Below are 15,545 nucleotides of genomic sequence, written 5' to 3' on the forward strand. Positions count from 1 at the left end.
GATAGTTGCCATGTAGATTCTGTATGGGAGTTTTTATGTTATTCAATTTCTTGGAAATTCTGGAAAAGCACTTGAAAGAATTTATTAGTTAATGCATTCAGGCCTGGGTTTTGTTTTGGGAAATACTTATAATTACCACTTCAATTTCCTCAATGATGGCAAATCTGTTCATGCTTTCCAAATCCTCTTGGTTCAACATTGGTAGGCTATTCAAGAGTGTATCCATCTCTTATAGGTTCACTTGTTTCATGGCATAAAGATTCTCAAAGTAATGTCTGATTATCCTTTGAGTTTCTGTTATTTCTGTTCTGATGTTCCCTCTTTCATTTCTGATTCAGTTTATTACCATTCCATCTCTTTGAGAGACTTGCTAGTGATTTATTGATCTTTTTTTTAAAGAAACAATTCTTATTTTCATTGATCTTTTGGATTCTTTCTTGGATTCCATCTCTTTGATTTATTCTCTAACATTTATTGTGTCCTTCCTCCTGCCTGGTTTGGGCTTCTTTTGTTGGTCATTTTCCAGGATCATAAGTCATGGGATTAAATTATTTATGTGGGTCCTTTCTTCTTTCCTGATGCATGCTTGCAGAGCTATACTCTTATCTCTTAATATTTTTTGTTGTGTCCTACAAGTTTTGGTATCTCATTCTAATTTGTTTCCAGAGATATTTAGATTTCCACTTTGATTTCCTCTCTATCCCACTCTATCCCACTGGTCATTTAGCAATGAGCTGCACAATTTCCAGGTGGTTGGTTTGATTCTCCTCTTCTGTGTGTGATTTATTTTTATTTTCAGTGCATCATGGTCTGAAAAGATTGTTGATACAATTTGTATCCTCTTAATTTTATAGAGCAATGTTTTGTGTCCCAGCATGTGGTCTATCCAGAAAATGTCCCTTGTGCACTGGAAAAGAATATGTATTTGGAATTTGGGGGATGAAAAGCACTGTATATATTTACTAATCCCTTCTCTTCCATTTGTTCCTTTAAAGCCAATATTTCCTTGCTGAGTTTCAGTCTGGTTGATCTATCAAGGAGTGACAAAGCATCATTGAAATTTCCAACTACTATTGTGTTGCTTCCAATGTCCTCGTTTAAATGCATCAGCAGTTTTATATATTTTGCTGGCTGACATTGGGTACATATATGTTTAAGAGTATAAATTTTCCTGATGTAAATATCACTTGATTGTTAAGGAATGACCTTTATTGTCTCTTATAACCTTTCTCAGCCCGCAATCCATGCCATCAGATACTAGTATGGCCACCACAGCCTTTTAAAACATGTTCTTAAATAATTGTTCTTCACCCTTTGCTTTTGAGTCTTTTTCGCTCTGACTATCCAAATGTGTTTCTTTTAGGTGACAAAATGTTGGATTCAAGTTTTAAATCCATTCTGCCACCCTGTGTCACTTACTTACTCTAATTAGACCATTGACATTGGGAAAGATTATTGTCTTTGGGTTTTGTGCCATCTTTATTTAGAAGATGATTGCATTTGTTTGCCTAACAGAAGCTTCTTGAGGTTTTCTTTCAACATTGATTTTGAGTCTATGATATTTATGAACTGTTATTTATTCGTGAATTATTGTATCTTTCTTTTGATTGTGAATGAGAGTTACTAGGTAAAGTAATTTTTGTGAAGATTCAGTTTGATAAATTTTTTAACTGTGCCCTAATATATTCCTAGGACCCAGAAGATTCAATAGATAGGTCTGCTGTAAATCTAAAAACATTCCTTTGAATATAATTTCCTTCTTTTTCTTGTTCTTTTCAGAATTGTATCTCTATGGTGCTGGTCCTTCTGATTACGGTCTCTTCTAGCTGGTATCCTTTGGGTTTCTTGGATCTGGGTGCCTGTGATCTCCATCTCTGGGGACTTTTCAGCCAAGATGTCTTTAACTATTGCTCTCTCACTGGCGTTGCCCCTCTATCCCTCTGTGACTCTGAGTATTATTACCTTGTTCCTCTAGGCCCATCCATCAGGGGAGAGTCCTGTAGAGCAAGGATGGCAGAAACTGGAAACCGAGGCAGGAAGATATTTGCAGAGACCATGGAAACTTTCTCCTTTTTATGGAAAAAAAGAGCCTGACCTGGGAGGGCAGACAGTCACTGAGAGATGCTGGCCCAGTTCTGTTCTGGTGCCTTCCAGAAAGCCAGAGAAAAGAACTCCCCATGAAGGCAGAGGGGCAGAGAGAGACATAGTTATCCTTACCATGAGGCCATAATAATACCTACAGGGTCATTTTAATTTCTACAAGAGAATAATGTACCCCTCAGACTCCAGGGAAGTCATGGTTTCACTAGTGAAAACTTACAACATGAGAAAGAGTGAGACAAACTCCTTTCCACGGAGGACACAGAGCCACAACCTGCAGGACAAGATGGCCATGGGGTCATCTGAGAGCTGAGGGGCAGATCAGTCTTGATCTCCACAGAAAGATGATTCATCAGGTCATGAGCAACGTTTCCTCAGGGGAGAGTCCTAAGAGCCTCCTGGGGGCCTGCGCCCCTGAAACTCACCCTGCTTCCTCCTGCAGGTGGTTTGTTTCTGGGCCCACACGGCCTTCCCCTCACTGTGTCTCTCGCACAGGCTCACTGTGTCTCTCGTATAGGGCCATGTCCTCCTTTCTCAGGCGGCTCATTTGCAGAGAGAGCGTGTCCTTGCTGTTGTCTCTGAAGATGGTGAATCGACCCTTCACAGAGTCGGCATAGTTTTTAGTACCACCACTACCACTAATGTCTGAAATCCATTCCAAGCCCTTCCCTGGAGCTGGCGGACCCAGCTCATCCAGTAGTCACTAAAGGTGAATCCAGAGGCTACACAGGAGAGTGTCAGAGACTAACCGGACTTCACTAAGTCTCCCCCAGACTCCACCAGCTGCACCTCACACTGGACCCCTGCAAACACAAAGACATCCTGGTCAGGAAACTATCCTCACACAGAGGATTTGACTCTCCCATCTCTCCCATGTTCCATGTCTCTCTCGCCCATGAGTTACCTCCTAACACAGCCACCAGGAGAAGCCAGCTGAGCCCACAAGCCCTGAGATTTTATCAACCTCTAGTTACTTGTCCTTTCCCAACGATTGGAGGCTCTTTCATGGTTAGGGGAATGAGGGGAATTAAGTAATTGGGCCTTAGGTAATCGGGACAAATACCTTTGTTGGTTCTGTGTGAGTCAGTATGGAGCCCCTGGGAACCCCTGAACTGACTCCTGTCCTAGATCTGAGACTGTGCTGGGCTGTTTTCATCACTGTGGAATGAGTCTTATTTGCATGTCCTCGTTCTCTATAAAAAGCTCTCTTTCAGTTTGTACAGAGAAGGGAGGACTCCAGAGCAGGTGTGGGGTTCTGGGTTTGTTTGTTTTTGACCAGGAAAATATTCAGAAACTCTGCATATTCCAGTATGCAATTATTACATGACAAACAATTGAATTGATGTATTTGTTTATTTTTATATAAATCCTGTAATTGTACAGTATTACTTCTATATCATGGTATAGTATAGTACTGCTCTCCCGTTGTTCATCGATTTGCTCAAGCAGGCCCAATAACATCTTTATTGTGAGATTTGATACTGCTTTTGGCATATCGAATATGCGGGGGGAGATTTCCAGGCTCTGCTGTACAGGAGGGATACTATTGGTAGCTTGCCGGGCTCTCCTAGGGATGGAGGAATCAAATCCGGGTCAGCCTAATGCAAGGCAAACGCCCTACCCACTGTGCTAAGTTACATAGTATAGTATACACACACAAAAGCTTAAATGGTTTTTAAATTGTACTCAAAATAGAGTTTAAGTGTTGTTCCACTATATAGACAAAAGGAATCCACATAGTCACTAACAGTTATCAACGTTTTGGGCACCAGAAGTGTTAAGATAGAATCAGGAGAAAGGCAGTATGCCCAGATAAAAGGGCCCTGATATCTGTAACACCAGTGAGGCAGGCTCCTGTTTCTGCTCAGACTCTTTCTTTGTCCCAGAGAAACGTCTCTTGGTTTAAAGGTATTTGTCCCGATTACCTAAGGCCCAATTACTTAATTCCCCTTATTCCCCTGACCATGAAAGAGCCTCCAATCGTTGGGAAAGAACAAGTAACTAGAGGCTGATAAAATCTCAGGGCTGGTAGGAATAGAGACATTACTGGTGCCCACTGGAGTAATTTGAAGATCAATGGGATGAGAGTGATACAGTGACACCTAAGGCCCTGGGATGTGTAAGAGCTAAACTCAGAAAGACTAAGTTAGAAAATTAACCTAAGAATGTTGTCTCCTGACGATTCCTGGTTCTAAGTAATGACTCTCAATGTGTTGGGCATTTGGAGCTCTCAACTAGGATGTTAGTACCTGAGCAACATCATTTCTCTCTTCAGTGTGTCTGTTAATACTCAGAGCATCCCACCTTGGTCCCTGTTCTCCAGGATCGTCCCCAGTAACTAGAGATACTGAGACAGTAGAGGGGGAAGATTTCTCCCGTGCATGTGGTTCATCAGGTTGATTCCCTGCCCGTCACATGATTTTCCATGCCTTCACCAGGAGTGATCCTTGAGCACAGAGCCAGGAGTATACCATAAATGGCACAAAAAACACAACCAAACCAACAAGGGACAAGGCATAGTACAGTAGTAGGGCACTTGCGTTGCACATGGCCAACCCAGGTTCGATACCCTATATTCTATGTGATACCCCAAGTACCGTCAAGAGTATTTCCTGAGTACAGATCCAGAAAAAAAAATCCCTGAGCATCACAGGGTCTGGCCAAAACAAATGAACACAAAGTCAAAACAAGCAACATAAACAAAATACGGGTTAGATAGCTGTTAAGAACTTGTTTTTTTCTATTGAGAAAAAGTTGTCTTTATTCTATTTTCTGAAGTATGTTGGAGACCTGGATGCATGGAGGTACATGGAGTGTGACTCTTCACATCAATTCTGACTCTGTCTATTCTTACCATGTAAGAATTTGATTAGCAATAAAATTCACAAAAGGCCATGACCTATTAATGATCTATAATAGAATACAAAGTTCAAAAAGAGAACTCCCAGAATGACCACCAACTGGGGACTCTTTGGTACTATTGCGGCAACATGGGAAGATGCCATTGTTGACAACATCGACGAGGAATACGATCGACTGGTTCAGCATCTCCATGAATGTGCGAGGAATGCCAAGAGAGAGATAGCCACAAAATATCGCCTATCTTCGAAAACTCTTGAGCTAATTCGCCAGCGTGGTTTGGCGCATGCCTCAGGCAAAAGCAAGCTAACGTCCGCGCTCGCAAAGCAGTGCAGAGATGCGATCAAGGAAGTCCTCAAAGAGAGAAGAGCAGAAGTACTGGTAGATGCGGCAGAAGCCGGGAAAAGTATTCATAACGCCCGCCTGTCCTTCGCCAACTACAAGACCAAGATGACTGCCCTCCGACATCCTGATGGATCCATCATATCCTCCAGAACGGCAATGGAGAAGATTATCCATGACTTCTACTCAAATATCTTCGATAGCCATGTCCTCTTGCCGACATACCAAATTCCACAGGATGGATATGTCGTTCCCAACGTTCATCCTTCTGAAATCCGACACGCCATTTCGTCGGTAAAGAAACAAACAGCACCTGGCCCAGACAAGGTCAGACCTGAACACCTGAAGAACCTGCCGTCAGTACTCATCAATACACTGGCTCGGCTCTTCACTCGCTACCTGTCTGAATGCAAGGTTCCATCCCAATGGAAAACCAGCAGGACCGTACTACTGTTCAAGAAGGGAGACATCCATGACATTGGCAACTATTGCCCGATCTGCCTATTGTCTGTCATCTACAAGTTGTTCACTTGAGTCATCCTAAATAGGATTGGCAGAACACTAGATGAAGGAAAACCATGCGAGCAAGCCGGGTTCCGCAAAGGATTCAGCACCATCGACCATATCCACACGATAACCAAGCTCATTGAGGTTTCTCGGGAGTTCAAGATGCCGCTCTGTTTAATGTTCATTGATTTAAAGAAGGCCTTTGATTCTGTTGAGACGAAAGCGGTCATTGAAGCCCTAGCCAATCAGCGCATTCAAGCCCAATACATCAGGATCCTCCGTGAGCTGTATTGCGGATTCACTACCAGGATCTCACCATTCTATAAAGAAGTGATCGTTGATATCAAGAGAGGGGTGCGGCAGGGTGATACCATTTCACCGAAACTCTTCAGTGCCACCCTCGAGAGCATCATACGACAACTGGAATGGGAAGAAATGGGAGTGAAGATAGATGGTCGGCAACTACACCACCTCCGCTTTGCTGATGACATTGTTTTAATAACACCAAACATCAGCCAAGCGGCACAAATGCTGGCCGACTTTGACCGTGAGTGTGGAAAGATCGGACTACAGCTGAATCTTACGAAGACAATGTTTATGAGAAACAGCCTTGTTCCTGACGCCCCATTCGCTCTCAACAGAATGACCATCTCCGAATGCAACAGTTATGTGTACCTAGGTCGAGAGGTCAACATGACAAATGACCTGGCACCCGAGCTGCACAGGAGGAAGAGAGTGGCTTGGAATGCCTTCAAGAACTTCGAAGAAATAGCTAAGAGGACGAAGAACCTCCGGCTCGGGGCACATCTCTTTGATTCCACTGTTCTTCCTGCATTAACATATGCCTCAGAGACCTGGGCCCTATGCAAACAAGATGAGAACGGTATCCAGGTCTCCCAAAGAAGAATAGAAAGAGCTATGCTTGGAATATCACGTTTCACTCAAATGAGAGAAAGAATCTGGTGTTCTGACATCCATCGAAGATCAAGAATCAGGGACGCTGTCTCATTTGCCAAGGTGTCAAAAATCAGATGGGCTGGTCTCGTAATGAGATTTAAAGACCACCGCTGAACTAGAGCTGTTACCCACTGGATTGCACGGGATGTCAAAAGACTGCGTGGCCGCCCACCTACCAGTTGGTCAGACTTCTTCCTCAAGATCATGAACAATCGGTTTGAGGCCCTTCATGTTCCTGGAGCGAACAGATGTCATTGGACTACACTAGCATGCGACAGGGACAAATGGAGACGTTCCTGGTGCCCGCTCGAGCAAATCGACGACTAACGGGAAGTTAAGTGATTAGGTGATTAAGTGATTATAGATCATTAATGTTTCATGAGAACTGACATATATCAACACCTGTGTAGTGATAATCACACCCAAAACAGTAGAAGAACCCCTTACCCCAGTGTTTCCCATTGGTCCATGGTATTCCTCTTTCCACACCTCAGCCCTCCCTCATGGTCTCTGCAGTGCTTCCTATTTGTGTAAGTGTATGTAGGGTGTTATGAAGCCTTTCACTCTAGGGATATATCACAATAGCCTTTCACTCTAGGGATATATCATGGGTTTCTCTTCATGACTCAAGGCGTCTTGGATTATTCTCAGTCCTGGACTTTTAAAATAGATCACAGGAGATTTCTAGAAGGAGGGAGAAAAATTAGGAAAAGCTGTTCTACATCTTACATGAATATCAAAGAGAAAGCTATAAAAATAATAACAAACAGAAAAGCACCGATTAATACTCACTATTCAAGGCGTTGGAGTCCTGGGGGCCTAGTGGGGTGAGTGTTGGGGACAGGAAGGACAGATCACAGAGACGAGTGTGGGAGTGTGAGGGTGTCTCTGAGAGTGGAGCTGCTCTGCGAGCCACGGGGAAGGGTCCCTGGAAAGACGCTGGAAATGGGCATGAATGGGAGTGGGGGGTCATGAATGGGAGTGGGTGGGGTGATGGGGGCTGAGTGTCTCTGCGTTGTGACATAATATTGGCCCTTGTGAGCTTCTAGCACATGGTGACCCTCTTTGCCCCTGGTGGAGCTGAGGCCTTTTCCCAGGTGGCTCCCGAGTGTCCTCTGGTGGTGGGCAGTGCCCCTGACGTCTCTTTCTGTGGTCTGGGGAGTCCTTCAGAGTTCCCCAATTCCCAGTGTGAACAGAGGAAGAGCATCCTGAGCACCTAGACGGGACAGGAAGTGTAAGCACTGGGAAATGAGCCCAGCCTGATTCACACCAGTTTCCCCAGGGACGTGTTCAGAGACAGCCCAAGGAGAAGGAAATCCTTCCTGCCCCCACGTGGGGATCACTCATGCCTGAATCACATCACCGCTCACAGAGAACTTAGAGTAAGTCTGGGTTACAGAGAAAGGACTGGAGAGGGGAAGTCGTGCAACGGGAGAACGAAGGGTCACAGTACAAAGACAGAAATGCTAAGAACAAACAATTTAACTTGCTAAAATTATTGTCGCTGTGGAGTTCATGCCCAATTCAATCAGCTAATCAGTGGCTAAATAAATAGCAGTACTCCTACATTTAAAAAAATTAATGTCACTGTCAGTAGATTACTTGGCGTGTTTGATTCATAGGCCAGTAGAATTTCCAAGTCCCACTAACGATCAATATCCTTGAGTATAGTATGGGTATTTGATATCTTGTGAAAATTTGATTGCTAAATATCTGTGAACAGAAATACAATTCTTTTCATTCATTTATTATTTTTAAAAAAAAAATTTATTAGTGAAACACCATGAGGTACAGTTGTAGATTTACAAACTTTTGTGCTTGGGTTTCAGTTATACAATGATCGAGTACCTATACCTCCATCAGTGCCCATTCTCCACCACCAATGATCCCAGTATTCCTACCATGCCCCATCTCCCTCATCCCACCACGCCTCTGGGGCAGGGCATTCCCTTTTGTTCTCTCTCTCCTTTTGGGTGCTGCGGTTTGCAAAAGAGGCATTGAGTGGCAATCATGTTCGGTCTATAGTCTACTTTCAGCATGCATCTCCCATCCTGGGAGGATTATCCCAACACCCTTTATTTGGTGCTCCCTTCTCTATGTGAGCTGCCTTATCTGCTAGCATGTGTGGCTGGCCTCCGAGCCATGGAATAAACCTCCTGGTACTTATCTTGTCTATTCTTGGGTGTTAATCTTCTAATTTTTTACTTTATGTTCCCCAGATGAATGCAATTTTTTATGTTTGTCCCTCTCTTTCTGACTCATTTTGCTTAGCATGATACTTTCCATGTAATACCACTTGTATGTAAATTTCATGACTTCATCTTTTCTAACAGCTGCATAGTAGTTCATTGCATATATGTACCAAAGTTTCTTTAACCAGTCATCTGTTCTCGGGCACTTAGGTATTTTCCAGATTCTGTCTATTGTAAAGTGTGCTGTAATGAACAAACAATTGCAGATGTCACTTCGACTACACATTTTTGCCTCTCTGGGATATAGTCACAGGAGTGGTATTGCTGGGTCAAATGGGAACTCAATTTCTAATTTTTTGAGAATAGTCTATACTGTTTTCCAAAAGGGCTGAAGCAGTTGGCATTCCCACCATCAGTGAAGGAGGGTCCCTTTCTCGCCACATCCGTGCCAGCACCAGTTGCTTTTGTTCTTTTGGATGTGGGCCAGTATCTGTGGTGTGAGATGATATCTCATTGTGGTTTGATCTGCATCTCCCTGATGATTAATGATGTAGAGCATTTTCTCATGTGCCTTTTAGCCATTCAGATTTCTTCTTTGAGAAAGCTTCTGTTCATTTTGTCGCCCGATTTTTTTATGAGGTTGGATGTTTTCTTCTTGTGGAGTTCAACCTGTACTTTGTATATCCTTGATATCAACCCCTTGTCAGATGTGTATTGGGCGAATATCCTTTCCCATTCTGTAGACTGTCTTTTTATTTTGGTCACTGTTTCTTTTGAGGTGCAGAAGCTTCTTAGTTTAAGATAGTCCCATTTGTCTATCTCTGTTTTCACTTGCTTGGCCAGTGGCGTGCCATCTTTGAAGATACCATTAGCTTCAATGTCATGGAGGGTTTTGCCAACTTTGTCTTCAATGTACCTTATGGATTCCAGTCTGATGGTGAGGTCTTTCATCCATTTTGACCTTACTTTTGTACATGGTGTTAGGCAGAGATCTGAGCCCATTTTTTCCATGTAGCTGTCCAGTTTTGCCAGCACAATTTGTTAAAGAGGCTTTCCTTGCTCCACTTCACATTTCTTGCTCCCTTGTCAAAGACTAGATGATCATATGTTTTTGGGGAGATGTCAGTATATTCAACCCTGTTCCATTGGTCTGCAGCTCTGCCTTTGTTCCAGTACCATGCTGGGAAACAGAAAACTTTGGCGTCAGCAATACTTCAACCTTGCCTCTGCCTTAGAGCATCAAGGCCAGTGCTCTAGCAGCTTCTTCCAGTTTTAACAATCCCCTACTTCTCTCTGCCACCTGCTCCTTAGTGCACACAGGCATCTTCTCTCAGCCTCTATAGACCCATTGTTCTCCCAATAATCTCTTTCATATGACTAAGGTCTAGAGCACGTGTGGGTGTCGATGTCCTGGCCATGCTGCACTCATAAACTTTTAAGCATCTACTGTACAAGACAGATGGACCATCTCCTTGTTCCCAAAATCCCTGTAATTACGAGATAAGTACATGCAGGGAGCTGGAGTTTAAGCATTTGATCAATGGTCTCTGCAAGGGGGACATTTTCCCAAACCCACGGAGCTGCTCCTTACTTCATGCTGAGACCTCATCAGGGAAGACAGGTTATGGATCAGACTATACCAATTTTGAATTTAACACTTTTGAGAGGAGAGTATTTTCCTGAGTATCTACAACGGGCAAATAACATGCCCCTAGTGTCACCCAAAACATTTTCTTTATTCCTATCATTTCAAATGTGAGCTGAGCGTCCCCTGCCAAAATGTTAAACACAGGAGCCTGTGTGCCTTGGGCCTCCCCAGAACAGGAAACTGAAAGTCTCCTCCAGGGACTGAGTAAAGCGAACTGAGGATCCTGTCTGTACCAGGACACGGGTGGATAGTTAGACCTAGGTCAGGCTAGGAGACTTCCCGACACTTCTGCTCACCAGGGAGCAATTTCTGTCCCAAGATCCTGTCTGTTTGCAACTGGGACAACTGTTCTGTGGCCCTAGCACTTGGTACGGGGACTGGGAGATTGAAACAGATTTAAGTCTTGGAGTTCAGGGAACCGGATGTGTTTGTGAGGATTCAGAGATTAAAGTCAGGGTAAAAGCCCCTTACCCCAAAACACTCAACTGTGTGGGTCAGTTCATCTATCTAGCTGCTCTTAGCGACTGTTGCTACCATGCCGTGGATCCTTTAAGCTCTATATTATGAGAAAGATCATTCTGCATCTCTCCCTTTCCTCTGACTGATTTACTTAGCATGATATCCTCTAGTTTTTCCTAGATTACAGAAAGTTGAGTGATTTTCAACTCAGTAAGCATGGTAAGGTTCACAGAGGGTAGACAGGACTCTTTCCAGGTGTTTCTCATGTATGTGATATTTATGAGTTAAATGTCTTCAGGGCAATGATCCAGACTTCTGAATTCAGTTGGAAGTGTGTAGCACTAGGAGAGTCATTGGTGATTTGAAAACGTGGCATTCCCAGTTGTCACTTGGAGGTGTCACTGCAAACAGAGGACAGTGGGGAGACAGAGATCAGTCTGACCACTCTAGAACAGTAGGTAGCAGTTCAGTCCCCAAGAGGTCCCTCTAGGTGTCTACTCTGTGCAGAGGCAGGAAGGTTGCATTGAGAACAATCCTCGAGGTCTGACTTCTGGACTATCCTGTCCTAGGAATCTGTGCCTTTCTGCTCTACTCACACTGACAGTCCAGGCTGGCCTTCATGTCAGGTCCCTGCTTCTGTGCTCTGCATTGACCTCGGTTGGAACTTTAGCCCATATTGTGCTCATTGTGCCTTCAGGAATTGAAGGGTTGTCCTGATACATGTATGTTAAATGTTCTCCTAGAGGAGGGAATGAAGATATTCTCATATCAGATATGAGCATTTTCCCTGTCATTGGGAAGAGTTTTGTTCACTTTTTGTAAATTGACCATTTTAATAAATTTGGTAACATTTTTGAAAGTGCAGGTATGAATCTTGGATTCTGCATAAAAAGTAAACCTCATAGTCCAACTCTGAAAGCACGTATATACCCAGGAATACTGTGGTCTTCATGACTGATAGCCCATCAAATAGTCATGCTGTCTGAGGTTTCCCTGTGGACACTAATAGAAGACACACACACATATATGTACATGTATGTATATATTGCTGTTTTCTGCTCATCTAGTCTATGTTTTTGGGCATGTATATATATCCATGGACATATGTCATCAATGTCAATTGAGATAAAGTAATAAATTGTGATTATTTATTCTCAGATTACAGAAAATTAATGTCTCACTCAATAGCTAAGTGGCTGAACACTAACAGTGGTGGTACAGTCAATGAGATTACAAAACAATCCTAATTTATGCAGAAAATTAATGTCTCACCCAATAGCATATACTTCCCAGGAATATTGATCAATTGGTGAGATAAGACAAGAGGTGAACTCAGCTTGGATTAATGAGTCCTGGGGTGAGGGAGCAGACCCTGAGGCCTTGCTCTAGATCCTGTCTGCTGGTCCATGCTACTTCCAGCATTTCTGGGCACATTCCAGACCTTGTGTCTGTGCTTGGGTAATGACCTTCCCCTGAGCTGGGCTGAGATGCCCCCAACATCAGGACTTCGCAGTCCCTGACCCTGACCTTTTCCTTACCACCACGTGTTAGGAGAAATGTGACAATGGTCCTTTTCATGTAGGGTCATCTCCTCCACTGTCTTTGTCCATGGCAGGATTCCAGCTCAGGAATATGAAAATACAAACATGCACAGAGGGACAGGGCTCCACAGAAACTCCAGAAGAGGATCCTAAGGCCTGTTATTCGTCGATTGCCTCGAGCAGGCCCCAGTAACGTCTCTTTCATCCTAGCCCTGAGATTATATTCAAGGCTCTTTAGGAGAATGAGACCCATCATTGTTACTCGTATTTGGCATATTTGGTACGCCACGGGGAGTTTGCCAGACTCTGCCCTGTGGGCAGGCTACATTCGATAGCCTGCAAGTTTGTCCAAAGTAGGAATGAGATAATAAGATGTCATAAAAAGATGTCCTGATAAGACGTTCTGGGAGCTTGATTTTATAGTCTCTGAGTCTTGGCCGCTGATGGGATTACACGGCGCCAGGGGGCCAGGTGGTGGGTGTGACCCCCGCCTACTGGAATTTGGAGGATCTGGGTGGAGGATGCTCGACTCCAATCCGAGTAGGCTTGGAGATCTCGGCCCCGGAACCCGCGTGGCTTTGTCCCTCTGCCAGTACCTTCATGTGTGCAGAGTGATCTCAGCATGGTGGTGGCTGGTCCTGGAGGTCATCGGCTGCCGGAGCCCTGGTCGGGGCGGGGAGGAAAGCTCAACCCGCTCCCCTCCAAGGGACCCCGGCGAGGAACAGCCAGATGCAGGGGCAGGAGACTGCACTGGTCTCGTCCGGGAAACTCCACAGAAACTCCAGAAGTGGATCCTAAGACCAACACTCAAATTTCATTTTAGAGGAAAAGAAATTTTTGCTGAACCACAGAATTAAAAAAAAAGTGTGACAATAAGTCTGCCATGGGTAGTTCTACAGCCCACGAATGTGTAGTGACACTAACCCAAACTTCCACATGGTTCGTCCTGTACCATCTGAGGCACTCCACTGAAAAATTCTTTTATTTTTTTTTTGCTTTTTGGGTCACACCAAGCGATGCACAGGGCTTACTCCTGGATCATGCATTCAGGAATTGCTCCTGGAGGTGCTCAAGGGACCGTATTAGATGCTTGGAATCGAACCCGGGTTGGCTGCGTGCAAGGCTAACACTGTACCTGCTGTGCTATTGCTCCAGCCCCTCCACTCAAAAATTCTTAAAGAAAATATGAGTGACACCAAATGTTCTAGAGAGAAGCCATCTTCCTGTTGGCTATTGCCGAAGGACAGAGAGAGATCCTGAGCCTTTCCCGCAGATGAAGCCTGACCCTGTGAACCCCATTCTGTGTCTCAGATCCTGACTCTCTGGGGAGGAAGGAAGGAGGATCAGCGTCCCTGTCATCTCCTCGCTCGGCACAGCTGCATCCCCCTCAGGTTTCTGACACACTCAGGATGTGGTTGTAACACTGTGTCTCTCGCACAGTAATACACAGCCGTGTCCTCAGTGCTCAGCCTGCTCAATTCCATGTAGGCTGTGTTCTTGGACTTGTCGACAGTGAAGGTTAGTCTGCCCTGGAACTTCTGTGCGTAGCCTGTACCACCACTTTTAGTGTTTAGCCATCCCATCCACTCGAGCCCTTGTCCTGGGGCCTACAGCACCCAGTGCATCCCGTGGTCGGTGAAGGTGTAACCGGACGCCTCACAGGAGATCTTCACTCCCAGGTTTTCCCACCTCAGCCCCCGACTGCACCAGCTGTACCTGGGAGTTCACACCTGTGGACAGCAGACAGGAGTGGGTGGACTCCACATAACTGGCCCCGTTCCCGCAGTCCAAGGCACGGGGACGCTTACCTGCAGTCACTGCCACCAGGAAGAGAATTCTCCAGGTCCAGTCCATGGTCGGGGAACGTGCACTCAGGGGCTTCTGAGTGTGGGTGTGCCTGCTATGTGAGGTTGTCAGGACATAGACGCATCTGTATTCAACTCAGTGTCCCACATATGATTTGCATATTCATGAGGAGGGAGAATTCATAGCTAAACACTTGGTCCAACCTTCGAAGATGCTGCTGGAAGCAACCAGGTCCATCCTCAAGAGGAGTGAAGAGGTCCACGTTCTGACCCTTGTTTGAGGAGATGAAACCCTGCCCTGTCCCAGGATTCTGTACACAGAGAGCTCCCCCTCTGGAGGGTCAAGCCCTTTCAGGACCTTCCCTTCAGGACCATCCACATCTGTATGGCTTGGAGACATCTGGATACACCTGGGCTTTGAGGTTATTTCTGGGATCCTGTGACTCCACAAGAGATACTACAATGAGACTACAAAACCATTCTAATGCTCCAGAGGTTTCCATTGGAGATATTAAGAAGTTCAGAAACACCACCTGCATGTGGATTTTTACTGCCTCATCAATATGATAAATGTGCCTTCCAAAATGATAGGTGTGTAAAATTTTATCTTCTGTGTCTTATACGTATCTTAATTTCTGCTATCTTGAGAAAGGCAAATTTAGTTTTAGTGAAGAAAGAAATCCATTCTGAGAAGATTTCTGCCCCTCTGCTCCCATTTCTCCCATCACACCTTCTAGCCTGCAACTCGGTGCTCTTGGGATTTGGCGCCCTCTGCAGCCTGGTCCCCACCCTGCAGCCTCTGGGCTCTCAGGCGCTTCAACCTCTTGTTATCTTTAACACAGGATTGAATTCAGGGTCTTTACTTCACTGGTGGAGCATCCTTCACCCAGATCATTCAAATTCCAGTAGGCGGGGGTCACACCCACCAACTGGCCCCCTGGCGCCGTGTAATCCCATCAACGTCCAAGACTCAGTCACTTCACTTAATCACTAAACTTCCCGTTCTTTGTCAATTTGCTCGAGCGGGCACCAGGAATGTCTCCATTTGTCCCTGTCGCGTACTAGTGTAGCTCAATGGCATCTGTTCGATCTAGGAACATGAAGAGTCTCAAACTGATCGTTCATGATCTTGATG

At 44.8% G+C, this 15,545-nt stretch overlaps 1 pseudogene; it reads right to left on the minus strand.

The window, feature by feature from the left end:
- Window positions 1-7,359: 7,359 nt before the first annotated feature.
- LOC130030706 (immunoglobulin heavy variable 1-2-like) lies at window positions 7,360-14,459 on the minus strand (annotated as a pseudogene).
- Window positions 14,460-15,545: the final 1,086 nt, after the last annotated feature.

Source organism: Sorex fumeus, unplaced genomic scaffold (assembly GCF_029834395.1).
Source record: "Sorex fumeus unplaced genomic scaffold, SorFum_2.1 ptg000044l, whole genome shotgun sequence".
NCBI classification, from domain to species: domain Eukaryota; kingdom Metazoa; phylum Chordata; class Mammalia; order Eulipotyphla; family Soricidae; genus Sorex; species Sorex fumeus.